Source organism: Chaetodon auriga, chromosome 10, assembly GCF_051107435.1.
Source record: "Chaetodon auriga isolate fChaAug3 chromosome 10, fChaAug3.hap1, whole genome shotgun sequence".
NCBI lineage: Eukaryota > Metazoa > Chordata > Actinopteri > Chaetodontiformes > Chaetodontidae > Chaetodon > Chaetodon auriga.
This window is the reverse complement of record NC_135083.1, coordinates 25025387-25052321: the sequence shown is the minus strand read 5'-3', so window position 1 is coordinate 25052321 and position 26935 is coordinate 25025387. Positions and strand designations below refer to the sequence as shown.

General features: G+C 39.9%; 1 protein-coding gene across 2 annotated transcripts in view; it reads right to left on the bottom strand.

Moving 5' to 3' along the window:
* prkcz (protein kinase C, zeta) overlaps window positions 1–26935 on the bottom strand; it is a 127866-nt gene that overhangs the window by 76553 nt on the left and 24378 nt on the right. The window contains exon 1 of one of the 2 annotated variants that reach the window (XM_076741893.1): window positions 25571–26144. The exons of the other annotated variant lie outside the window; for it this stretch is intronic. The gene's annotated coding sequence lies outside the window, so the exon portion shown is untranslated. Of the gene's footprint in view, window positions 1–25570; window positions 26145–26935 lie in introns of those variants that run through there. 2 annotated transcript variants of the gene reach the window in all.

The following is a 26935-nucleotide window of genomic DNA, read 5'->3' as shown; positions in this document are numbered from 1 at the left end:
CAGTCACTACTCACAGGGCTAGTCTGTGAACTACTGTAGCTGGTGAGCTAACTGTACACTGGTGAACTGTAACCGTACACACAAGATGGCAGTGAACATACCCGCACTAATCAGTCTAAATAGCTTTTCAAGTTAGCTGGTTGCTAGCTCTGTCATTAACCCCACAATAAGTTCACCCAGTTTATTCAAAAGACAGACTGTTGCACTTGTACCACAGGCTCATGTCTCATAACTGTCTGTAGACCATTTATGCAGTTTACACTCCAACACAGCCAGGTTATTTTTCACACAGATGATATAACAGCGTCCTCCACTTTTGATTCTCCAGGACAGTTTGCTTTTCTACAAATTTTCATGTCAAAGTCCACCAAAGTTTAACTTGACACAAAAGATTTCCACAGGTTTATCTGTGAAGCACTGAAACAAATTGAACAAAGGTCCTCATCAAAATCCACAATTTGAACATTAGCTGATTGCAATGAATATTTCCTCCATGCACTCAGCTGGGAGTGCAGAATAAGAATAAGAAGAAGAATAATACATTTTATTTGTATAGCACTTTAAAAGGTACTCAAAGGCACTTTAGATGCTAATGTGGAAAGCAAACCAACTGTACACGTAAACCACACATGTGAATACCTTGAATCACTGAAACCAGACACCATAACTGGATATCAAATATTCACTGTGTAACTTGTGCTGAAATGTAACAGTGGTGCTATCACCTTCACGCTCAGCCAGCTGAGCCAGAATAAGACTGCACACACACTATAATGTAGTAATGTTTGGCTAAATCTGAATGACGTGACTTAATCTTAGCTTTCCTGCTCATAATAAAAAGCGTTTTAGCCCCTTTGTCTATGATAGTCTTAACCTTGAAAGACCATTGTACTGTCAGTCTATCTGGTGGTGTATTATGTAAGATTGCAGGGCTTTGTGCAAAATGCTTTGACTTCAAAATGTCAAAGACTACAAAGACTAACAAGGTGACCTGGTCAGGCATGTGGTGCACTGAGCATAGGAATGCAGACTAAATGTGAGAAGATGGTTAAAAAGGAAACAGTGATGAGATAGTGAAAGCAAAGTGTGGTTGAGCAGAAAAGAGACTGACAGATGAGGGGGTTGCAATATAAGAAAGAGGGCAGGATTGGATAAAGGGGGAAAGCCGGGTGAAGGCTTCTGAAATGAGGCCAACAGCTCTGCTGCAGACAGTTAGCAGGACTCAAACGCGAGTCGGCTTGATTTAGCTCGCCACGTAGCCTTGCCAAGGCTAGCTTCAGCGACACTATTGTTGTACGGCTTGTTTGTGCCAGCTGAAGTGGTTGCCCAGTGGGAGCATTATGCAAGGGACCAGCCTTTTGTGGATTAGCCTTCTGAACAGATGTGCTCCGGGCTAACGCTATTCACTGCAGAGGTTCAATGGTAGGATATGGCAACCACTCCAAATCCAGCCACACAACAGAATGAGGTCAGCAGCAGAAGCAGATAAGAGACCAGTGGCTCTCAGGTTGTGCTGAATACAACACTTCCAAGTCATTTTATGGCACTAATAAACACTGCTTATCTAGATGTGTTTCATCTTATTTTATTTTATCTTATTTTATTATCTTTTCTTTTTCACACGGGGGTTGCAATGAAAATTTCATTGACATGGCCATGCTCAATCCCAATAAAAGCAATCTTGAATCTTGAATCTTGCATTATTTCTTGCGTAATCATGCTGCTAGTTGTGAGGAGTGTAAGGATGCTCATTCGTCTGGTAAGTAGTCGAAGATGAAGCAGCAACTTACGATGGTTTATCAAACCTCACTATATTTTGGTGCAGGCAGAAGTGCAAGGCACCAAAAATTGGCATTGAGATTCATAGTCTTGTTTACATATTCTTTAATTTGATATTTACTGATTTAATCACAGCTTTGGCAATTTTAAAGTATAAGAAATACATATCCTCAAACAACGGTATAAACAATGCAGTTAGTTATCAATATCAAAATTCAGGTATCACATAATTATAACCACATAATACTGACTGATGAGACCAGTCTACCAGTGCTCAGCTGCTGTTCCTCCAATGGCCACTAAAGTTGACTCAATGAAAACAATGAATACTAGAATATAACCTATTTTTTCCCATAGAAGTAGGGACCCAATACGTAAATTTCTCATATATATACATACATATAGTCATCATATTTTGTATATGATTGTTGAGTGATTTTTTTGTTGATCTATTCTGTATACATGACATCTATTGCATGTCTGTCCATCTTTGGGAAAGGATGCCTTCTCTGTTGCTCTTCCAGTTTCTGGTTTCTTCCATTTTTTCCCTATTAAAGAGTTTTTAGAGGGAATTTTTCCTTATCCAAATCAAGTGTCTAAGGAAAGAGGTTGTCATATTGCATATACATTGTAAAGTGAGTCAAGGCAAATTGATTTGTGATATTGGGCAATATAAATAAAATTTAGTGGGAGTTTCCCCAAGATTCATTTTATAAATGCTGACAAAAGTCCTTAGAAACACAAGATGGAGCAGGTAGGTAATCCGATTTGCTAAAGGACACATTGACAGGGATGGACATTGACTTGCCAAATAATTGCCACTTTATTCATTCACACTAACATTGTGTTCACGTTTGACAATTTCTATTTGAGATGCGGTTAATCTGTTTTATATTGCCCTTACCAATGAGTAGGGAGTGACATATCCATCAGCCATGATGTAATTTTGAACTGCAGTAGTAGTAGTTCATAGGAATAGTTAACTTGACAGTTGTTATTTCTGGAATTCAACTTGCAACAACCTTACAGTTGTATCGAGTTGTGTGCATTGCTATTATTTGTGCGGCAAATTTGCTGGTGCTATTTTCATGGATGTAGCCATATTTCTGGTCTGGCATTGGAAAATAACACCCCCACTTATAGTCCTGCCAACAAAGCTCTGATTGTTCAATTGTTGCTCCCACTGGGGGAAACAGCGGTAACTGAGCACCCCAGTCCTATTTGAATTGCTGAAAACACTGGTGATATTGAAGTCTGAAAGCATGCTAATCACTGACTGTAGTGACTCAAGCTATGAACCCACAATATCAACACAGGTTACTTTACTTCACAGTATTTATCATATAGTTGCTTCCACAGTTTTACAGCATTGGTTCCTCTCAGCAAAGCTAGCAGCTTAACTTGGTGGAAGATGACCATTTGGTTGTTTATACCAATACTAATCAACCATTTCAAAGGTAGTGTAACAGCCAGCAGAGATTTTTGTGTGTGTCTTTCTTGGTATTGAATTATCCAATTCTCATGTCTTTGAAGGTTAGCGCTTCGCCCTGATCAGGTCCCTCTGGAGTGGAAACATGACCGCCTTCCTAACAACCCCTCAGCAAGTCAGAACTATTTTAGTAGGTAACATGTTCCCTCTCACCCTCCATCTCTGAGTCACTCTCCTTGTTTTGAGGAAAAAAACATCTCTTTCAATTTTGCATCAACCGTTCGACACACTGTAATCTCATAAGCTCTTCTGCATGGGCAACCCCATCACATGTGTCAGTAAAAAAAAAAAGCTTAGGATATAAATGAACTGCAATCCATAAAGCTCTAGTTCTCAAAGCTCCTTCATTTCTTTCTTGTGGATCTGGGAGAAAGGGATTGGTCAGAGGGGGACAGGTTAAAGACAGTTTCAGTCATCAGTTCTTACGAAAAACATTTCTTCATCTGAAGGGTGATATGACCCAAATTCATGTCGGATAAGACAACTGCTATGTTACTTAAAGGTTTAGTTCCAACCCAGTTAGTAAAAATAGGCAGAGAGGAAAACCTTTACTCCCAAAAGACTGTTGACTTTTTGAGGCTGGGCTTTTCTAGAAACCAAGGTTGCTCTCAACCATAAGCTGATGCCTGCATTTCCTGTTAATCCTGTCATAATAGTATCTAATATATAATCTAAAAGAACATGGAATATGATTATGATATCATGTTGATCAGACAGGTATTAGTAAACTATAAAAAAAAATCTGAAGCAATGGAAGTTTGCATTCTTGCATTCTACCTTTAAAGAGCAACAATACAATACTTGGAAAGGTCCAGGAGTGTTATTTGTCCTGGAAACTGGAGGAACACAGTCTGGCATCTCTTCGTTCAGCGACTGCTTATCACGTCCTCTGGGCACAAAGTAATGTTTTCACTGCACACAGCACAAAACTGCAAGAACTTGGGGAACTAAAAGGGTTTCTGATGAATTCTCATCACCCAACAATAATTTAGGCAGGTGCTGACATTTAAGGATTTCAATATTCACCAAGGCATCTGCCTCGACTCTGGTTTGGAGCAAACAGTTTTACAGTTACAGTTTTAAAGTCACTGTGGAAAAATTACATACTTGGGAATCCACCAAGAGTAGTATGAACCAAAATGTGCCATAAGGATAAGTTGAATGATGCCTGAGGAGGGGGAATACCATTTCTGCCAAATTTTTTTGAGGTCAACAGGGAAATCCAAATCTGACCCTGAGAGCCATGTCTAGCTCATTGCTATAGCTTGACAACCTCCACATTGACTAAATGGCTGAGTCTAATCCCCTCTCATCAATGCCCATATGCAGCCATGTTCACAAAAGAAAGCACTGTTGATGCCGCTGTACACTACCTGATCAGGCCCAAATAAGCCTACAAAGTTACCTCGTGGCTGAAACTGAGCATCTACTGGCTAAAGACAAATGCATTTTTCTCAGGCATTATTGGAGTCTACCAGAGCTAAAAGGGGAGTGAATATTGGCCTTACATTTGTCAGGTGGACACAAACACCATTCTTAATGACTCCTAACCCTGCTCTGTGTCTGCCTAATGTTTAAGTAGGCAGCTGTTTGCTAAGACAGTAGGAGTAATACCCCTACAAGGTGGTGATATGGTGCTGATCTGCCAGCTTGTTTTGATTGTTTTGTCCCCAAGCAGCCAAATGTGTCTTTGATAGACTGTCATAGGATCACTCACTGACTTAAGCATTCATTGGGTAAGTTGTGGTTTTGATAGTTTGAATGCAGCTATAGTAAACATGTTATACTGTGTAGCTCACCAACACACAACTGAGAAACGGCACATAATGTGTTGCCAAGCAACAGCAAGACGCCTCTCATTGCAATAAATCAGTGAAATTTAACTCAGCACTGCAGAGGGAAGCAGCATCACAGCATTTGTTGCTTTTTAAGGTGTCCTTACAGGGTTCACTTCTGTTGTATTCTGTACATACTGTACTTTAAGGCAGCAATATAATTGCTCATTGCTAAGCTGACTTGGCTTACACTTAGACATGAATTTGTGTCCACCATGTTGAGTGTTGAGTGCATTTTTTTGAAACACTATGCTACATCCCATGAAGACATCCCATGCCTTCTGGTAATAAGTCATCTTTGGGATGGGCCCACTTTCTGGCTTTACAAAACAGAACTTAATACTCCCTTACAGACATCTTACAAATGGTTGAAATTGGCTCGCACTTCTATCATTCCCACTCACTACACAGGGACACTATAGTGGACATGGGCATTCACTGACCCTCTTTCTAGCTTGTTAGACTTTATGTTGGAGGAGAAAGCTAACAGGGAGAGACAGGAAGAACTAGACTGAGACTTGAAAAAAACTAGACTCAGAGTCATAGGCCTGTCAGATGGGGGAAATCCAGGAGATAAAAAAAAAGTTATAGAGCTCAGAGGATGAGACAGTACCTGAGAAGACACTGCATGCTGTCTCTGTACTGTATCCATACTGGGCAAAGAGGCACATTTGCTTTGATTTGGCAGTCAATATTTGAGAACTGAGAGTTCTGCCAGCCATTTGTGCTGATGATGTAATGTGTGAGGCACAGGGCTTTTTATCCATTCCTCCTTGCATTAATGTCAAATATAACAACCCATAATATTAATACAATACATGAACCAGAATGACCAACATGCACATTGTTTTAGTATTCTTCTAGCCTTACCAGTGGTGGGGCTAAAATCATAAGTTCTTCGAAGGGGTGGCATGAGAGGAGAGGCCATGGGTCAGTTAAGATTGAAAGGGTTTGTCTCATTGGGAGCCTGATTGTCCAAAGCAATGTTCATTTTCATCTGGCTGTTAAATTATGTGAAACTTTGTTTCAAAAGATGACATTTTGTCCTGAGGGTACTGTCAGAGGAGAGTTTACACAGTGACTAAACCAGAAAGGATTCATCTCTCAGAGTGAGTTTCTTGTCATCCTCCCTTTGCAACATGATTCTATGATTGATTACCATGAACCACACAGCATGATTGATTACTCATTATCGTCTGCTTTGCTGTATCAGATCATGACACATCTCTTCTCGTAGTCAGTGTAGTTACAAGATGACAGCATATGTGGCTGCTCTAGTAATTCTGTTCATTTTCTTGCCATTTTAATGTCATCAAACCTCTTCCATAATGCCAATGTTATTTCTACTTCTATATTCTACTTCCACTTTTAGCTGTGTGGTCATAGTAAGTACATCAACACAGTCCCATATTGTTAATATGATATGATACAAAACACCCATAGACCAAATATTGGCCTGATGGTGGCACTACATGAAAGGTCAAGTCACCAAAATCATTAACAGCAATCCTTTGGGTGATATGACTATGCAAACAAATCCTATGGCAATCTGTCTTATTCTTGTGGAGATATCATTCTATGGACCTATTGGTGGATGGACAGACAGATAGCGCCTTTGGCCCTGCTTTGAAAGAAAACATTTGCTATGTAGTTTTTTATTCAGAAAATTACTCTTCTGCTCTTGTACTCCAGAATGATTTGGAGCCACTAGATCTCATGTATGACCCTGCGGGCATACCAGCAAACGCTCTGCCAATCAACAGTCTTCCTTGACCATTTAGTGCAGAGGTTTTTCAATATCAGCCCAGCTAAGCCCAGACCTAGAAAATCTCTTATCTGCCATGCATGCCATGCATACAGGCCTACATCTCAACCTTCCAATCTTGTGCATTTATTCAAGTTAGAAAGGGGATTTAAGGTGGCAGAGTTATGTGGGTGTGGTATTGAGGGCTGTGATGTCACCTGCCAAGTATTAAGTTATTTAGAAGGCAGCTTGTTTATGCTCTTTTTAAATAGAATCCACAAAGACCTGCCTACCCCGATTGAAGATTACACTGAAATGTCAGTTTGCTGTCTCTTTTTCATCTCTAACAGACTGAAATCAATTAGACTCAGGTGCCTGTCATTGCAGCTTTCCCTGAGAGAGATTCCCCACTCTTGAAGATGAGAACATTACATTAGCAAACAGACAATAATTTGAAATGGCTGAGCTAAAGCTGTGTAACAAAAACCTTGACGTGTCAGAAATATATGAGAGATTCTTCACAGAGGCCACAGCGTAATTTTTTCATGAACAGGAACTTATCTTGCATTGAATCACAGGCCCACACAGTACATACAGCTCACTAAGACCATGTAATGAGAAATCAATTTGATGGTTTGTTGAAGCTGACAGCTCAGAACAATCACTCCAGGGAAATCAGGGATTCCTTGGTAGGCAGAGACCAAGGATGATGTCCTGCTGCTGGGGGCTGGGGTTGGCTTTGATGGCTCATACAGCCTATCACATTATGTAATCAGTGTAAAAACCGGACAAAAAGACACAATAAGAGTTGTGAACTAGAAACATAGAGATTGCAATTTGAAAACTAAGAGAATATCAGGTTTTACAGATAGTTTCTTGATTATGGCATGGTATGTGCTTATGTGGTCCGATAAGCACTACTGACTCTGAGTTAGACAGCATATTATCTGTAGCAATGACAAAACGCTGAAAAGAAGTCACACAATGGCCTGATGCTTGTACACAATGTCAAACATTCACCCTGTGATCCTGTTAATAAATCAGGATGCCAACATTCTTTGTTGAGCTGGCTCAACGACAACATCCCATTCTGTTTTCAATAATCCAGATAAGCTCTCACCATGGTTATGAAAAACTACCTCAAGTACACAAATATTATCTGAAATACTGAGGAATGCAGTGTTTGCTCAAAGTCAGCCTCCATTAAATTATTTAGATTATTTGGTGACTTAATAAGAATATAGTATGGAGTATTGTGAGCAGTGGTTAAAACACAGTAAGTCAATTTATTTAGAGTTGCTCAATTCTATTATTAAAAAGGGATCAAATGGCTACAGTATGTGTAATGTGAAAGGTATAACTCATAGTGACAAACTCATTTCCCCACAGCTATGTAAAGGTTTTCAGACTATTTTAGCTCATTGTTTTGGTTTTACAGCCCACAAACTCTCCTCCTATCAGTGCTGTTTCCACAAGCAGCACACAGCTGTTCTCAATGAAAAAGCTCTGATAAACCCACTCTACACCACCTACCCAACACCAAACTGCAGACAGACAAGGTTAGAGACTAGCTGGTGAACATAATGGAGCATTTAGCAAGTGAGGAGCCAAATGCTTTTCTCATGAGTTGGTGGAGAAGTGAGAGACTGAATATTGGGTTTACATTCACCAGCTTACAGTAGATTCATAAGTTATTATATGCCACGGTAAGCGTATATACTATAAAGCCACTCAGAATAAAATCTTAGTTTTAAATGTGGGTGTACTGATACAAATGTTTCTCTTCCAATACCGAGTCTGGCACTCAGACTCAGGGTGAATTCTGATCCAATACTGGCGTTCCCTTCTCCCCAAATCTGAAATATGTTGAACTACTTTCATGCATAAACAATCTAAACCATAAAGAAAGAAAATATGTGTTTTTTCGCTCACACTTGTAGAGGCAATGTTGTTCAGCTGTACACTAAAGAAAACAAAAATCTTATCACCGAGCACTAATATTAGAACATTAATATTACAAAAAGTGAAGATGATGGATAATTTTTAGATCTGCCAATGTGCATGCCTCCACATGAAAACCAAAACAATACAATCCCATCAGATTTGGCACACTAAGTGGGAGAATGAGTGCGATTGGAGGGAAAGCCCTAAAGACTGAAAGCTCACTGCAGAAATTTAGCCCAGAAAGCAGGTGTCAGGGCTGATGCATCATAATCAAAGCCAGATGACTTCACTGTGTGTACACGCCTCGTGCTCTGCTGTGGCTTCATCTGATTTATCACTGAGGCAAGTCAGACACACATGAACACACTGTAGTCACCAAAGAATCAGACTCATCTCTGTGGAAATTGGATCACCCAAGCCATTACGGCTTGGGTGGAAAGTCAATTGAGTGATATGTCATAAAAGAAGTGACAACAGTGTGCAGGAGACTGGGAGCCTGTATTGTCAGGGCTGATGGGGAGGTGCTCAGTACCTGTCAATAATCAAAACTTTGACAACCGGCAACAAATGGGTTGCACTTTGAAGCCAGCGACTACAATGCCAGATGTACAGAAATGTGTAGATCCTTACTGCAGAGCACTCCATCCCTCCCTCAATGAGGATCTGCAAACCTGCACGTGGATCTCAGAAGCACAGCAAAAAGTCATTATAATTCCTTCTTTACATAAGCAGACACAGGAATAAGCTCACTCAATGGAAACATCACAGCAGTGACAGCAGTGTGACCATGTGGAACATTTTCAATTTAGTAACCCTTTTCAGTTCTGTTAATCATTCTTTTCTACGACAGTCTCTATTTTCTCCGTTATTGTGGATTAAAGTTTAAAAAAATCAACAGAAATAATTAAGTACTAAACATTTGATCTTGTTATTGGAGCTTCAATGTGTTTAAGTGAAGTGAAATCTGTAAAAAATATCCTTGCACAGGAGGTGCAAGCTTTTATTAGACACACTTTCACAGACACACATCTGACCCAGAAGACTCTCAGACTATGTCAGTGACATATTCAAGGTAACAGCTGCAGCCATTACAGGTACTTCACTACCATTACTACGAGATTTGTGCCAACAGTGTGTGGTGGTTGTGGCATAAGGTAATGGACAAAGGCTATTCATCATCAGAACATCATCAAAAGCTGTTCCACAACAGTGAGGTATGCTTGCGTAATGTTGTTCAGCAGGCAACACCAACACCTCCATTACTAACTCAAAAAACCAACAACAACAGAAAATAATCTTAATTCAAGGTCCTGTTCCTGGCTTTTCCTGGAGCTTTCTGCCAGATAATGAACAATCAAAATCTATCTATTGAGGAAGACTCTGAGATGTGGCTGAGAGGGCCTGAAAAAGCCAGTTAATGGATATTGAGTTAAAATTATTTTGTCAAACTCAACAGTTTAGTCAATAGTGAGTAGTAAATTGGAATTTTCAATTCTTATGAATCAACTCCATCATCATCATTAACACGTGTAGTGTCGCCTAAATGTTATCGCCTACATTTTTCATCTATCTGCAGCAAAGCATTGTTTTGTGGGATTTTCATCAAAAATTTCAAAATATACTACATTGACTTGAGAATGTTTTCTACGCAGAATCCTTATGTTCAGTAAAAACATATATATGAGAAAATGTGCTACTGCTCTCCTTCTGCTTACAGCCAATACAGAAATTCACAACAGTTATTTCTTCAGAAGAGGATGATCTTGGAGTGACTTTTTGCTTGTGTGTTTCAGTGAAATAGCCCATTAAAAGGCAGCTTTTAATCAGACATATAGTCTTAACACAAACCCACTGCTGTCTCAGGAGAGTGCCGCTGTCATCCACAATGCATCATTCTGGTCTGGTATAGAAACCACAGTGTGTTAAAGGCAGAACAATGGCGCTCTGCTGTGCCACAGTCAACACTCCACTAACAAGGCTACCATTTACAGCTTTTCAGCTATGTTAGCTCTGTGCTGAAAGCCATGCTGCTGAAGAAACAGACCTACCCAATTCCAGATGACTTCACAAAAAATATACATAGCCTCTGCAGAATAGGTGTGACCAGTATGGGCTTTTTAAGGCTGCTATTGATATTCTAATAGATGCTAAATCCATGATGCCAAGGTCACCATATCTTTGAATTTCTCATTTTACAGAGAGCATCATGATCGTGTCAGATCAGTCCTATTCAAGATGTGTCTACATGTTTAATGTCCTTAACACTCCAGACATGAGTTCCAGACAGTTAATGCAGCAGACCATTGATATCAAATGACATCAGTTATCTGCAAATCAAATACATCCTGGCAGAGCTGGTAGCTTCCGCATTTGGATCAATGCTAGAAAGCTTCCCAGCTGCTTGGTTATCAGGAGCAGTGAAAACATGTGGGTGTGCTGCAGTGCAGCAGGGAGGCCTGACACATTACAAAACCGCTGTTGCTATTTCTGAAACTAGAGATGCTTATAAGTCAAGAGAGGTGTTGAGTTTTATGGGTGTGGAGCCTGGATGCATGTCCAGCTGCTCTCATTAGAGGTAACCACAAATGACATTCTCATTGCTTCTAAATGAGCAGCTGATAAGCCATCGGCAATGCAAGATGAGGGAAATAATGTGTGACATGTCTGCTAAATTCTGAAAGGTAGCTGGGTCTGACACAGTATATCACAGGACATGGAAGTTAGATCTCTTACAGTTTACCAGATTTTGTTTTCCCTAAATCAGATGATGGCAAATAAAAGTCAAACTAGTCAGTTCTGTGTGCTGAATCTCAGAACAGCTCTGCTTTCTAATCATCTCGAAGGCTGGTGGACATGATTTAATTCTAATGTTATCTGGAGATACCACAGTCATATTTTGCATCACACAATTAAGTCACAAGTCTCAGCTATCTGAAAATCTGAAACATGAAAGACCTGGTCACACCAGCATTTCATAATGGCAGCATTTCACAGCATATTCAATTCACCCCAATGGACCTATTACAATAAGTGGATTAACTGGTGTGAAGTAAACGTGTGAAAAGTTTTTACATCGAGTTCAACTTTGGTGAATTTTTGGCCATTGAATATGCAAAAGTGGCCAACAGAAAGCTATCTTGACAGTGCTGACCTAGATGGAGGACGCTATCACAGCTTAAGCCTGGTTTACGCTTCTGCGTCGCGTCGACGCCGTACCTACGCCATCGACGCAGACCCCTATGCGGACCCTACGCCGTAGCCTGATGTGCACCTCTAAAAAAATCCTGACTACGCGTCCCGTCGACATGAACGTCGAGGACTGTGATTGGTCCGCTCAGAACTTATTTTCGGTTCAGCCGCAGCCCTATGGTCGCAGCACAACAACACCGCCATTTTCAAAGTTTCTGTGGTGAGAGCTACAAGAAAAAATGGACCAAGCCGAAGAAAGAATTATCGAGGAGGTACGCAAGTACGACCACCTCTACAACTCCTCTTCGCGGCAGTATAAAGACTGCCAAATGGCCAACAATTTGTGGAGGGAATTCTCACAAAACACGGGGATCCGACAAGAGCCCCCCGAAACCATACAAAGACACAGCCACACCCCCCTAACGGCTTGGCGGTGAATTGCGGAGCAACGCGTTCCCTCGACGCAGAATTATGAATGCTCAGTGACGGCGTCGGGTGTACGCCGTAGGTACGGTGTCGCCGCGACGCTGAAGCGTAAACCAGGCTTTACTGTGTTGCACCATTCCGACTTATTTAACCACCACTGTTGGAGTAAAAACCCCTTCACAAAAGAAGAATTGTCTGCAGACAATTATGAGACAGGAGTCGATTGTACAAGAACATCTTTGGAATACACTGCAGTCAGCTAGGATGTTAGTGGCTAGCTCGACACTGGTTCACCAGCTAGCTCTGAGAGTATACTTACTATTTCAAGAACCAGATATTTCAACAAAAGCCTGTGGACTAATGTCAATGTTTCACTTTCTGGTGAGAGCAGTTCATACAATTAGCATAAATCAGTGGTTCTAAAAGTGGAGGGCGGGCCCTCTTGGGGTGGCACAGAGCAACTGCAAGGGGAGCATGGATGATTGGGGAAAAAAATAGGGAGTGAAACTAAGTTGAATAAATTATGATTCATGTAGGGAAAATACGCAAACAAGACCTTGTTGATGCTATCATGCTGACGTTTATTTCACTAAAATTCAACTTGGATCCTCTTTATTAGTTGCTTCATCCATCAATGTTACTATTTCTATTTACAAGTTTTAAGAATGGCTTTGCTAAAGCAATACTCCTGTTAATTCCAGCGTGTTAGAGCCATTACTTTACACTTGATACTGAAACAGGAAACTGTTCCTGTTAAAATCTGCACAGACTGTGATGCTAAACTGGCAGTGTATTTGACCATGACTGGTAATTTCTTGTTTAAGTGTTGCTCAGAAGTACGTAGTACATAGTAGTAAGTGAGAAGTATCTTTGTGTCTTTCTGCCCTTTCAGGTGTCAGTCTGAACCCCTGTACAGCGATCTGTTATCCATGTACAAATCATTATAGTTTTTTTTGCAAACCCTTTATACAAAATAAAATCCATTTGTAAAGAGGACTTTCTACAACCTGAATGCATGAAAGACTTGAAGCATGAAAAAAACTGATTGTTCATCTCGGCCATCTGACTGCACTGAAGTGTTACGGCCCTCTCAGACACAATGCAATATGAGGTGCACTCGCCACAAGTTTAAATAGGCTGAACTTTGGGCGCGAGCTCGGCAAACAGCATGCTGCCTGGTGCAAGCCATTGGAAATAATGGGTGTGCAGTGGTGCCCTTGTCAAGCTGTGTCTGAAAAGGCCTTTAAATGTTAAGTAAATAATAAAACATCAAATAAGCAATGATATGAATCATGTACAGAAAAATACACAAAAAATAATAAAACTTCTTAAATGTCATTTTCGTCTGTCTGTTTTTATTTCACAATGTCATTTTCCCCAATGTTTTTTCCCATTTTATTTCATTACCATAATCAAGACAAATGGCAGAGCCAGGCATATGACTGGTTGTTATTTTGGTGTGAATAAGTGGATGCATGATTGTCTTAGCCCTGTTTGTCTTGATAATGACATGAAACGGTCATGATGGAGACAAGACTTTGTGATAGTCTTTTTAACATTCATCTGAAAAAATGGCATTGACAATTAAACCTCCGCAAAAGGACATTTGGAAATTAAAAAAACAGCTGGAATGAAATAAAATTACCAGCAATAACTATTTTATTGTGAAAATATGATGCATGAATAAGTTTTCATAATAATGAACTGAGTTTAATTTTTTTTATTTTTACTTGTGTGTGTGTGTGTGTGTGTGTGTGTGTGTGTGTGTGTGTGTGTGTGTGAGTGTTCTTATATAATGCTTTTCAGGGTACTCACAGACACAGTAATTTAGCAAGGAATGCAAGGAAAATTGTTCCACCTTCTGTACAACCAAAGTATTTAGTCATCTTATCTAAAATTGAACACTTTGGGCAACAGCAAGCATGTTTGTTTTTGTTACTAGGAAGGTTGTTGTTATTTAGTACAGAAAAACTTTGAGAAGTTTGTAAGTTTGTATTTCATGCTGACTACTTTATGTTCTAAGGTTAAATTAAAAAGTTCAACTTACTGAATAAAAAAAGAATCTAATTCCAAAAGCTAGTAAAGCTAATGAGGAAGAACTGTCAATTTTATTTTTTACAACTTAAGATCTGGGTTCATGCTATAGTTTTAATAGCTAAATACATGATACTTAAGTTGAAATTTATTTGTTTAATGTGTAATAAACCTAAAATCTTGTGTTTATGCCGCCAGTTCTTAAGTATATAGTCATTAAAATACTCAATGTCCTCAGTCAGTTCAACTTAATTTCCTCAGAAGCTGTCTTAATGCATAAACCTTGATGTAAACTATTACTTTTTAATGTTATTCTATTGAGTCAAGATATTTGTTTTAAAGTATGCTTAACCCTCTAGGTAAAAGTGCTGTATGTAAGGAAGTATGTAAATGATGTCTATATATGTTGTTAAAATGCAGCATATACAGTCAGTGCAGAGGGTGAAGGGGGTGAACTGATTATTTTCAGCTCTACACATGTTTTCATGTCTACACATGAAAACCCAAGATAATACATACCCATTAGATTTGACAAGATTTTCACAGAAATTAGATGGCAGAGTGAGCAGGGGTTGATGAGGAAAACCCCTTGAGACTGGAAGCTCATTTTAGTATTTCAGCCCAGATATTCACATAATAGCAGCATTATTAATGAACCACTACACTGACAAGCTGGCAGTGCTGCTGGCCCTGCCACGTCCTCACATACCATATCTAAAGCCCATTTAGAAGTATACAAAAAACCTGCATTAGACACTGAATATCAGTATCTTCTTCAGTCAAAGTGGCACACTTAGGGACAGTTCAGAATAGCTTGTTCAAATGGTGCTATTTCATCACATCACAAAGGTGACCACACCAAGACAAGCACCAGCTCCCTCCTCCAACAACACCCAAATGACATCTCTAATGGCAAAATTCAAGACTAGATGGGTCTTGCTTTCCGTTTCAAACTTTTTCAGACTTTCTGAGGAATGTCATTAGGCCACGGCAGGAGGATAAATACTTGACTGGTTTGATCCAGTCTATTAACATTCTCCCTCCATGCCCCCCACCACTCCCTCTGTGTCTTTCAGTGCTGCCCAATGTGTCCCCCACTAAAGTAAGTCATCACTGGCACACTAGCTTCCACACTTTAAGTCCTCTGATGCATGAAGGACCTGCATGTTCTCTCTCTCTCTCTCTCTCTCTCTCTCTCTCTCTCTCTCTCTCTCTCTCTCTCTATCACACACATGTGTACAGTACACAGACTACTTTCTTTCACTGTCCTAACAGGGCTTAACAATGCACCATGATCATGCACTCAACAATACCAATCCCTACTTTCCTCTCCTAGCTATGCCAAACACACACACACACACACACACAAACACACACACAAACATATCCACACATACTGAAGGACTTATAAAGAGAAATACCATATAACCATACCATATAACACTGTAGGATGCAGTCTAGCACATTTACTGTTTAAAATATACTGTATATAGCAGAGAAATAGATAACCATGCATATAGATTGACTATTAGACTGAAAAAGCCACATATTTTCAAACAGGATGCCAAATCAGGGGTTTGATTCCATTAGAAGATGTTGATCAAAGCTTACGAGCCAAAATATTGCAGTTTTGTGATGGATCAGTGCAATGACCACGCTTACTTTTATCAGAAATCACAACACACTCTCACTTTCTCGCCTGTTTGCGTTTGACAGTTCACAGTACAGACAGATGGGTAGTGAGGGGGGTGACATCCAATAATAATCCCAAAGTGGAATCCAAGGGAGAATGTTGCAATTACATGACATGCACCACATCTTTCTCCAATAGTTTATACTTTCTGGGACCATTAGAATGGGTTGAGAGTTTACAAGAGACTTCAGTGAAATCATATCTATTGTGTAGTTTACCGGTGTAACATGTCCCATTGTACTGTCACTGACTGAAAGGACTGACTGTCACACAGAGCTGAGCTGAGTTTTAAGACACTCATCCTATCTCTGATACCTAGACATGTTTTGACCCTTCTTTGTCATATGAGCTAAGCTCTAACAGCTGGAGTCAGACCAGAAGCCAGTGAGATGTCACAGACTGACATGCTAACAGTCAACAGTGAGGGTAGAAGCCAAGTCCACAGGACGAGTACTGGGCTGCACAGACATTTAGCATAGTATACACAGTCAAAATTGCCAAGTGATAGACTCTGATAGACACCCAGAAATGTGCCATACACAACCATTACAAAACAAAGAGCTGTGAAACCAACACACACACACACACACACACACACACACACACACACACGTGAAGTTTTCATCACATAGACTTACACTCATTTCGGTGCAGTATATTCTGCAATACACAACATAATCCATGAAGTTCCAAATCACACAGAGTGGAATATGGATCCAGTATAACAGTGCAGAGTATTCACAACTAGTTACCCACTATTGCACATCGTTAAATAGACTTTAAGGGTCTGCCATGTTGTGTAAAGGGGATGGCTTTGGGCTGGAACACTCATTAAATGGGATTTGGTAAATGGGAGTTGCTGCAGCTATGCTGAAGTAATTGGACCAATCCCCTGCCTATACTTTAACCCTTCCTGATAGGTCAGTGGAACACACCCTGGATTAAAACCTTTCTCTCCCTGGATTACTGCTCTACTACCTACATATAACATGCCATGCTGACAATTTTGTGTTTCGACGGTAAATGTCTAACAAAAGCCTCAACTTATGTCGGGTGTTGAAGAACCATTTTTAGATTTTAAGTGACTACAATCAGTTGCTGTGTTGTCCATTTTCATGTGTTACAAACTCCACAAAAAATCCACAGAGTGGGCTTATTTAAAGAAGGATGAGAAAGGGTGAGCAATAACATGCCTTCACACCCTGACCTGCCACTTATTTTGTTCACATCTAAGTGGCAGCGCTATGTTTCTTCTAAATCTACTCTTCATATAAAACTTCACATAACATATTCTTGGTTAGAGTATATGATTACTGTATGTAGTATTTCTCTGATACAACCACCTGCAGTAAACACTCATGAGCTCAGTGACAGGTCTTAAGGGTACTTCATCTTTAAGAGCGATATTGCAGCTTGGAGCAGACATCCGTAGTTGAGGACCACTCATCATGGGAAAGGACATAATTTGAGTAATCTTGGTTTAGACTGGGAGACTACAAATTGAAAACAGACAACCTGCATTACAAACTGGACTGTGGAGACCAAGAGGCATAGGCGTTCACCAGATAGGAGGCGCTTGGCAAAACACACTATCAAGTTGTGTAAAGTCTAATGATCCAGGGTTGTTTTTCACCATTCATTTTTAACATCTGTCTCTCAACCAACCAATCAACCAATTATCTGGACTAACTACATACATGTACTCAAGTTCTGCACTGCAGTACAATTTTGAAGTACTTGTACATTACTATTAATTAAGCAAATTTGCTTTTTTACTTCATTCCAATTCAGACAGAAACATTGTACTTCATAATTCCACTACATTTATTTCACAGATATAGTTACTTCGCAGATTAAGGTTTTACATATGTAAAATATAATGCATTGTCATAGATTAAACTACCCAGCGGCATATACAGATGTTTATAGTAGCTTCACATTTAGTCAGTCAGTTTTTAAAGACAAAAATAATGTCAACATGTTTTAAATGCACTATTAATAGCTTTTTATTATTAAAACTTTGGGGAAATATTAGTAGAAATCCTTTTTCGTCTCAGTCGACTGGAGGTTTGTCTGTGTTTGATTGACAACAGCTGGCAGGCTGCCAAAGCCCTGGTGTTAAACCATAGTGAACAAGAGACAAAGTAAACATTTGTACTGCAGCCTACATCATGGTCAGACAGTGCGTTGTTGATATTGAAGACTAAGGACCAGACCAACATGTAACTGGGCCAAAGTGACATTTGCAGGTACAGTTGCTGTTTAATGTGCCGCAGCTGAAGAGCTTATTAGCTATCTAGCCTCCGAACTGACCTTAGCAGTGCATTTTTCCTCTGTGAATGTTTGTTTGGTGTCACTTTAACAAGATAAGGTGCAGGACAAGACGTACTCTCATGTTAGATAAGTTAGATAAGGAGACTTTCGGAGGAAAGTTAACATGGGTTGTTGTCCAGAGTCTGTATGGTCATAGGGTCTCCATCTACACAGATGGATACCAGAATTGTATTTCATTAATGCAAACCTAGGGAGCGCCAAAAAATAAGAAATATACATCTTTCCAATTTGGTTTCTGATTTTTTTTTTTTTTTGTGATTTACAGAGTAAATATGTATGCTGTGGCATACAAAAAACTGCTACTTAAGTTTTCAGTTGGACTTTAAGTACAATTTGCTGATAATACTTTGGTGTTTTTACATAAGTTTATGAATGTGGGACTTTTACTGACAGCAGCTGTGTATAGAATGGAAGAAGAGAGCTTGAGAGAGAAATTCAAAGCCTGCCTACTTTCTCACCCCTATACACCTGGCCAATTTCTTTTTCCATTTGAGGCATACTGCTCCCTTTAGGATTCCTCTTGTGGGGACTGTGTATATCCACAGCAATTTCATGGAAATCTAGCCATTAACTTTCAAGATATATTGTCATGGGCCACATTTTGGATCAGAGAGACATTCTGACCTGACAGTGGTGCTACACAAAAGGTCAGAAGACAACAAAATCGGTGGCAATCAATTACCTTATAGAGGCTGTGAATATCACAAGCAAATTTCACAATCTGGCCGGTAGTAGCTGGAAAAAAAACTTGGTTTAGTGTTTGTCTGTCCAAGACTAAGGCAATGTATCTACAGGCACATGGATGGGTGTCTGACCGTCATCATCCTGAGGTCATACTGCTGGTTGGGCAACAAATACTCCACCGCAAACTGAATGGGTCCAGAAGTGCAAGGTACACAGGCAATAGCTCTTAACAGTGATAAGTGTTTTAGGATAGATTTCTCTCACTCGTCACATTTATTACTTATGTCTCATAACATTGACTGTGGTGATCAATATTGTACTATAAACAAATGACAGACTTTTCCATTAATATCACAGCAGAAACGATTGGTCTCTGGCTCAGTGCTGCCAGTAGCACCACAGATCATACTGTAGCTGCTGAATAATGGATGGTTAATATTAAAAAAGACCAGAGGTGTTAAACTAGGAAGCTGTATGACATTATTCTCCTAAACAGTCTGGAAACTGCCATAGTTTGCACTGTGTTGTTGTTGTTATTGGAAGCCTGTTATATTTCATCCTCAGGGGGCTGGCCATAGTTTCAATGCAGTGATTAAATCCTGCTACTACATTACATAACACTATTGTTACAGATGCAGCTGATGTACTGGTCCCACTGTCTATGCTGCATACAATCATAAATTAATATTGCACTGCTCCTCTGACGTGATGCAGTTTGTTAGATGTAAAACACCATTAACCTCTTCATGCTATTCTGTTTTGGTGTTTCATTGTTTCAAGATGGTTTCTTTACCAATGATTCTTGGCAAGAGACTATAATATTTGAAAATTTTCAAATCTTTAATGAAAGTTTAAGGTGGTAACTTTGGTAACTTTAATCAAACAAATATCTACACCTGTATTCACCTTAACAAAAGAAGGAAAACTTAATTTTATAGTGTTTGAAATTGAAAGATTCTTTGAGATGATTGCATAAGAACACTACAGGCTTCTCTTTTCTGTTTTTAATTAATTGTCTAGTATAAACCACTAATTTTGAAGAGACAATCTGCTCCCAGAAGGATTTCTAAGAAACTTGTGTACGCTCTTGGCTCTTGCACCATAGATCACATACTAGATCTGTGTTTGTGTAAGACAACTGAATAGCATAAGTATGTAACTTCCACCCATGATGGCATCAAAAAGCCACCTGTTTGCTTGAACAGCGAGAGCGAATAAATGAGAACGGGGACTATGAAAGGAGAAAGAAATCATTATCATGGGGGCCAGGGGTGCTTTTATGTTACTCCTTCAAGGCTCTTTGACTCCTCTGTGTTTACCACTTCCTTTGCCAATTGTGATACAGCTGGCAAAGGAAGCATTGTCTGACTTTAGTTTCCGCAGCCAGAGTGATTTGTCTTTCTTCTGAAGCTGTGCACTCACCTGAGAGTCTCTTTGAATAAGGTCATCAGTGAGGTAACTTTCTATAAGCTATGATATCTTATTCACCATCTGGGATCTGGGAATATGCCAATGTCACTACAACAAAGTCTGATGGGGCAATTAGAAGATGAGACAGGTTGTAAACAAACTAGCAGTTTATCCAGATTATCTAAATAAATCTATTTAGGGGTAAAACTGAAAGTAAGCCCATATGAAGTGGAATAAGAACCCCTGCAACTACATTAAGTATAGTACATTAAAGCTGAATCAGGAAGTGCATCTCTAATGGTAAAGTTCAGGTAATAATTTCACTTCATCTGCGTTTTGTCATACAAATAATACCTGTCTCATAATCTGACCGCTCATGGAAAGCGTAATGAAATTATGACCAGTTGGCTAAAACTACAAAAATAAGACCCAAGTTCCAATCAGCAATTTCATAAAAGAGTTTATGCAGAAATTGTTAATTATATTCTAAAAAGGTGATGTGGTTTTGGGTACTGATCCTGTCTTATATGTATTGTCCTGTGGACATATGAAGGAACCTGCCATTACACAAAAATAACTGCAAACACTCCAATAGGTTTAAAAACATTTAAGGGCTGAAAGAAGTTAAAAAGTACCATCATAAAAAAAACTGAGAAGAAGGCAAGACGTGAAACTCAACTTGAAAATAAATATTTTAAACATATCAAATTTCTGTTAAAGCTTAATTCTACTGAGACCAAACCCATGAAAGAGGCCTTCTTGATAGTGACTGTACACATGTTCACATTTGCAGGTAGAAAAGCCTGGCTAGAGAAAGCAATCCTCCAGCCAACTGGAAAGCACTGGAGCAACTACCCAAGTGTTGTACAAATCAGACAAAAATGTCCTATCACATGATAAAGTGGTAATGATGGTTTTAGATAGGAAGACTGAGACCAGCAAAAATATATACAGTACAGTACAAGACATTCCTACAGTGAAAAAAGTTAACATTTGATGCGCACATTTTATTTGTGGTGTCCTGGAGGTAAATGAATCCACAAGTGACAGAAGCAATCAGATTATATCTATATATATATATATATATTATATCTATATATCTGAGGCATCAGCCGGTGCAACTTACAGGAAGTAATGAGTACGCTGAAATTGGATTTTTAAAGTATCTTCCACATCTATGGTTCCAAGCTAGGACTGACAAGTTTATGTAATACCACAATCTGTCAGTATTGAGCTGGTCAAGTGCACTCCCTGTTCGATGCAAAACGATGCACCACAGCAATAAAGCATAATGGCAACCTAGAGTCACAATTTAACTTGACTAAGTTGCAATGACAAATGCCTTTTTGTGCCTTGGTTTTCTGAACAGTACAGAGCTACTGGAACAACCAACCACCCTCATCACTAATTGCAAATGCAAACTGTTTCAGCTTTAAGATGAATCCCTCCAGGCTGACACTGTTAAGTGCAAAAGCCTATTTATAATTAGAATGTGTTGTCTGATGTTATCAGTGAATCTAGGATGGAAAAAAACTCTCTCTTGGTTGTCCATCTAGTTAGTGAGAATGCTTTGTCTTCCAGCAATGATAGGAGTCATTCTGAAGAACTCTTTCCTCCAAGGTCAAGTATTAAGTAAAAAAAAGACAGATGGTGACAAATACAGAGCCTTTGGTTTTTTACCTGTGCTGTTAGGATTCGCTTACACTCATTTTTTGCAGGTGGAAGAGTGTGTGTACATGCTGTGATGGTAATGTAATACCGATGTAAGTGTAATGGTATCGGGCAGGTACTAAGAAGAATGGGGTGATATAATAAATGAACACAAGGAAAACAGATAGAGCTCCATCTTTAGTTTAATGACTCATGCTGCTACATGTATCATGAAATGTTTCCTGTGCCACAGTCAGCCAGACACTGAGTCTATTGAGTCTGGTGGTCTCCAGTTAACCAGTTTAACAGCTTACAGGCTGACTGGAACTCCATAATTCAGTCCCAGTGGGCCCTCTAACCCGTACAGCAGGAAGCCTAGAAGAGAGCTGCAGCTGCTGATATGATACAGTCACATCCACTAACAACAAGAGGAATGGAAGCAGATGTATAATATGTAGCATTACATTACAACAACTGCATTGCAGACTGAGGTGTTCAGCTGTGCATTATCCATAGAGTACTATTAATAGGTCAGTGTCCAGTCAGCAAAACTGACACAGGAAAGTAACTTTCAGCACACACACAGCCACAGTCCTACACAGGCTCATAAATAGTTGGAAGCAGCGTAGGGATCAATAGGCACCATGACTCAGATTGCACAGGGCACAGCCACTACAGCTCAAAACAGCCCCAAATGCCCCCAAACCAGATATAGCCTCTGAGATGTAATACTCCACCTCTATGTTCACCTCCCAGTGCAGCAAAGAGCAAGCCAAGGACAGAGAGGCTGAATGTTAAAATGCCTCGTCACTTTAGGCAAAAAAAAAAAACATTCAAAGCAAAAAGCCATTACCCACAGCCCAGCATCAGAGGAATGCACTCCAGCAATTAACACACAGTGTCACCCAGACAATGAATCGTGAGAGCCTTGAAGCATGAGGGAAAAAATGGAATGCTTTCCTAATGGACACTGGCCTTGTTTCTTTGAAAGGTAAAGACAAATAGCTTGATCACATCACATAAACTTGCCTTAGTATTCGAAAAATATATAGTGATGTCATGAAGAGATGGGAGATCTTAGTGGTATTTTCCCCATCTCTTAATTCCCATTTCAAAGAGTTCTTTCATTCACATGTCTTCAATGTTAATTAACAGATAAAGATGTTCAACAATACCATGGGTTTGTGTAAGGCCATCATTTTAATGATCTTAACTTTGTTTCTAAAGAATCGCATGTTTCCCTCAGCTTGGTATGGGACATTAGCCTCTGAACATCAAACTCTTCTTTGATTTGTTCAAACAGGAGAACAGCAACAGAAAAATGGCCACAAAAAATGATGTAAGTGGAAATAACAACTCTTAAATTAGCACATTTTTTTTGACTGACGTGAAAAACATGCAGCTTCCATGTTGACTGAAAGTGTTGTCAGCATTATTGATGCACCATCCGCTACTGATTAATTACAGCAAAGCAAAACAAAATAAACCCCAAAATAAACCCAATCAATTTTCAATTTTTTCCCATTAGCTGTATTATTTTTCAGTGCCCACCCCCCTTTTTATATAGAATGCAAATATATAGTTGATTTTTCATTTTATTTTTTGTATTTTATTCCCTTCTATACCTCATTTTATATATTCCTCATACTATTGTTGCTGCATGTAACACCATAATTTCCCCTATGGGGGATTAATAAAGTGTTATCTTATCTTATCTTATCTTAACAAATTGACAATGAAAAAAATCATTAGCTGCAGCTCTACTAACAAGAGCACAATGTCAGGCTAAGTAAATGAAATGCCATGGAATAGCATTTCGGGTCTAAATGCTACAACATCCACAAGACAGCCACGGTTACTTGACACAGAGCCAAATCAAAGAAGTAGAAAATTCAAGGCAGGAACTACCCAAAGAAAGCTCCGGTACCCTTACACAAATTGTCTTTTGACTTTTTGTAACTATTATGAAAACTGAAAACTAAGTTTAATTCAGTATTAAACTCTTCAATAAAATTGGGAGACCTGCAAGAAGAATGGTATAAAATTGATGCCGCAGGGGTGAAGGTATCCCAATTCTTTGTCCCTATGGGTCAAACTCCAAAAACACAGAATCCTACATTTCCCATAATGCAACTTGATGGTTACTCGATAAACCCTTCCTGACTGGTAAACATCCAACTCTTTCAAACATCATGCTTGCACTTATCAAAAGCTTGCTATTAATAATGCCTTGTCTCCAAGCCTAATGACATCACCAGGGTTATTTTATAAGATTTCATAAAGCCCACCCAGAAAAACAGAAGACCTTTTACAGTTGCATTAACCATGAGAAGTAAATTGAATTTGGCTTGTAAAATTGCAAAATAACACATACACAACTGTGCAATACTTCCCTTTTTCTCTGATACATAGGGATGGAAGAAAAGAGTAGAAATCAAACTTTTGGGTTTCTGAACTCTTTGTTCTTAGAGCCTCTCCTCTGAAGCAATGAGCACTGCTGCCAGGTAAGCAATCCCCTGGAACCCCTCCATACACACACACTCACCCACTGAAGCACACACTCGCATAGATTTATCCTGAGTGACAGAGATGGAGAGATATTTAGGTTTGTCTACCATGTGTACAATTTAGGATGCATCAAGAGGTTTTTGAAGGTCAATCTTAACATTGACATTATTGGATTAAAGCTGCCATCACCAATATTCAATCTTTAAACCATTTTCATGGCACAAATATCTCTAAAAATAAAAAGTTCTCTGACAGAAATTCATTCTTATCAGGAGGGATAAGCCTCAGAAAGAGCATTTTGACCAACCAGTGTAACAATGTTCCAGTGTGCGTTCAGCCTGCATCACAGACATTACATGAGGGGTGGATGGCACTCGCTACAACACATCTGAATTTAAGACCAGCACCCGTCTGCTAGAATGGTGGAATTATACGCTGCCATAACAATGCAACCTTTACACACACATATACTGTATGCACACCAACACCATGTCGCACTCGTTGGCAGGTGCAGCCTCTGAGTGGACTGCCAGACAGCCCTTCCAGTGAAGGCAGCCAGCCAGCCACAGGCACCAGCCATGCTAGCACAGCTAGCAGGTTGCATGCACACAATCCCTGCCTGCAATGCGTGACACGATGAGTGATAAGGCATGAATCAATCACACATGCTAATCATGGAGGCAGATAGATCTCCCACACGCACACATACAAACAAGAATCCAAGCAAGGACACACTTGTCTAAATCCATTGTCTCTGGGTTTGGATTGGAAACACAAACGGATTGATGAAAAGATGGAATGTATGGAAGGATGGATGGATGGATGGAAGGATGCAGAGATAGATAGCTCACCGGTTTGCCTTCTTCCTTTCTCTCCGCCTCTTTCAGCACATTATCCAGGCTAAGTGTGCGTGTGTGTATGTGTGTACATGTGTGTGTATGTGTATGTGTATGTGTGTGTGGTGAGCCAGCAAGGATACACACTGCTACATCCCCTCCTCTCCCTCTCTCTGACTGATCCCTCCCTCTTTCTCTCTCCTCCCTGGGATTTATTTAATTATTTTCTCCCTCCCTCTCTCACTCGCCCTTTTTTCCTCTCTCTCCTCCCAGCTGATAGAGTCGCCTTGCTTTTCTCAAGGCTGTTTAATTCTCTCTCTGTTTCTCCCTTCTTCTTCTCGAGCTCGTTATCCTCGGTGAAGTGGTATCTCCGTTTTTTGGTGTGACAGACACAGCCAAAAATAGAAGTGTAAAAGAAGAAAATGGAATTCCTGCCTTGTGTATTACGAGCTTATATCTGCATGGTACAGTTCTCCCCCCTCTCTCTCTCCCTGCCGTTCACTTTCACACTGTGTCCCTCATGCGCCTCTGTGTCTGTGTGATGCAGTAAGGCTGCAGGCTCCTCCCTGGAGAGATAGTGGTGCCACACAGCTGAGAGAAAGGGAAGAGGATGCTGTGAAAAAGTGGTGGCAGTGGGAGGGGGAGGGTGGGGCTGTGTGGGTTGGGCGTGGCTTGGTGGTGTGGTGGTTGTGGTGGGGGAGGCGGTGCAAGGCAGGGCAGTCTACACTGAGTGCATCATCCAGGATTTCAAGACTTCCACCTCCTCCCACCCTCCATCATTGTCTCTCCACACAGAGGGGGGTCTGTTAACTCCACACACACGCACAGACGCACACTAAATCACACTTTAAGGCTGAAAAAAAGAAAGAAGCAAGCAGCTTTCATAGGGATTCTTGTGTATTGTTGTCAGCTCTACCTTTTGATCAGGCCTTTAAGGATCTTTTCATATCAATACAACATTTCTAGATTTATTTTAGTGGCATAAATTTACCATCAACATATGGGAGCATCAGCAACCAGACTGGACGTCATCTCTACTGCGGTTTAAATTGTATGTCATCAGGTTTAATTTGGCAGTAAATTAACTGGACTGCAAGATAGAACAAAGACAAAATAGTGTTTGGTGATCCTCTTTTCACCTCGCTCAACCATCAGGTCATCTTTTTATTTGTCCAATACTCTGGTTTATGACTAAATACCTGAAAACCACTCCCATCAGCCTCAGCTGTACTTTGTGTTGAGTGCATATTAACAAATGTTAGCATGCTAACATGCTAAACTACCATGGTGAACATGGTAAACATTACCTGTCAAACATCTTACCGTATGCTGTGTCTGAATCCAGGTCATCCTTCAGTTGGTCATTATTTCCTACATGGG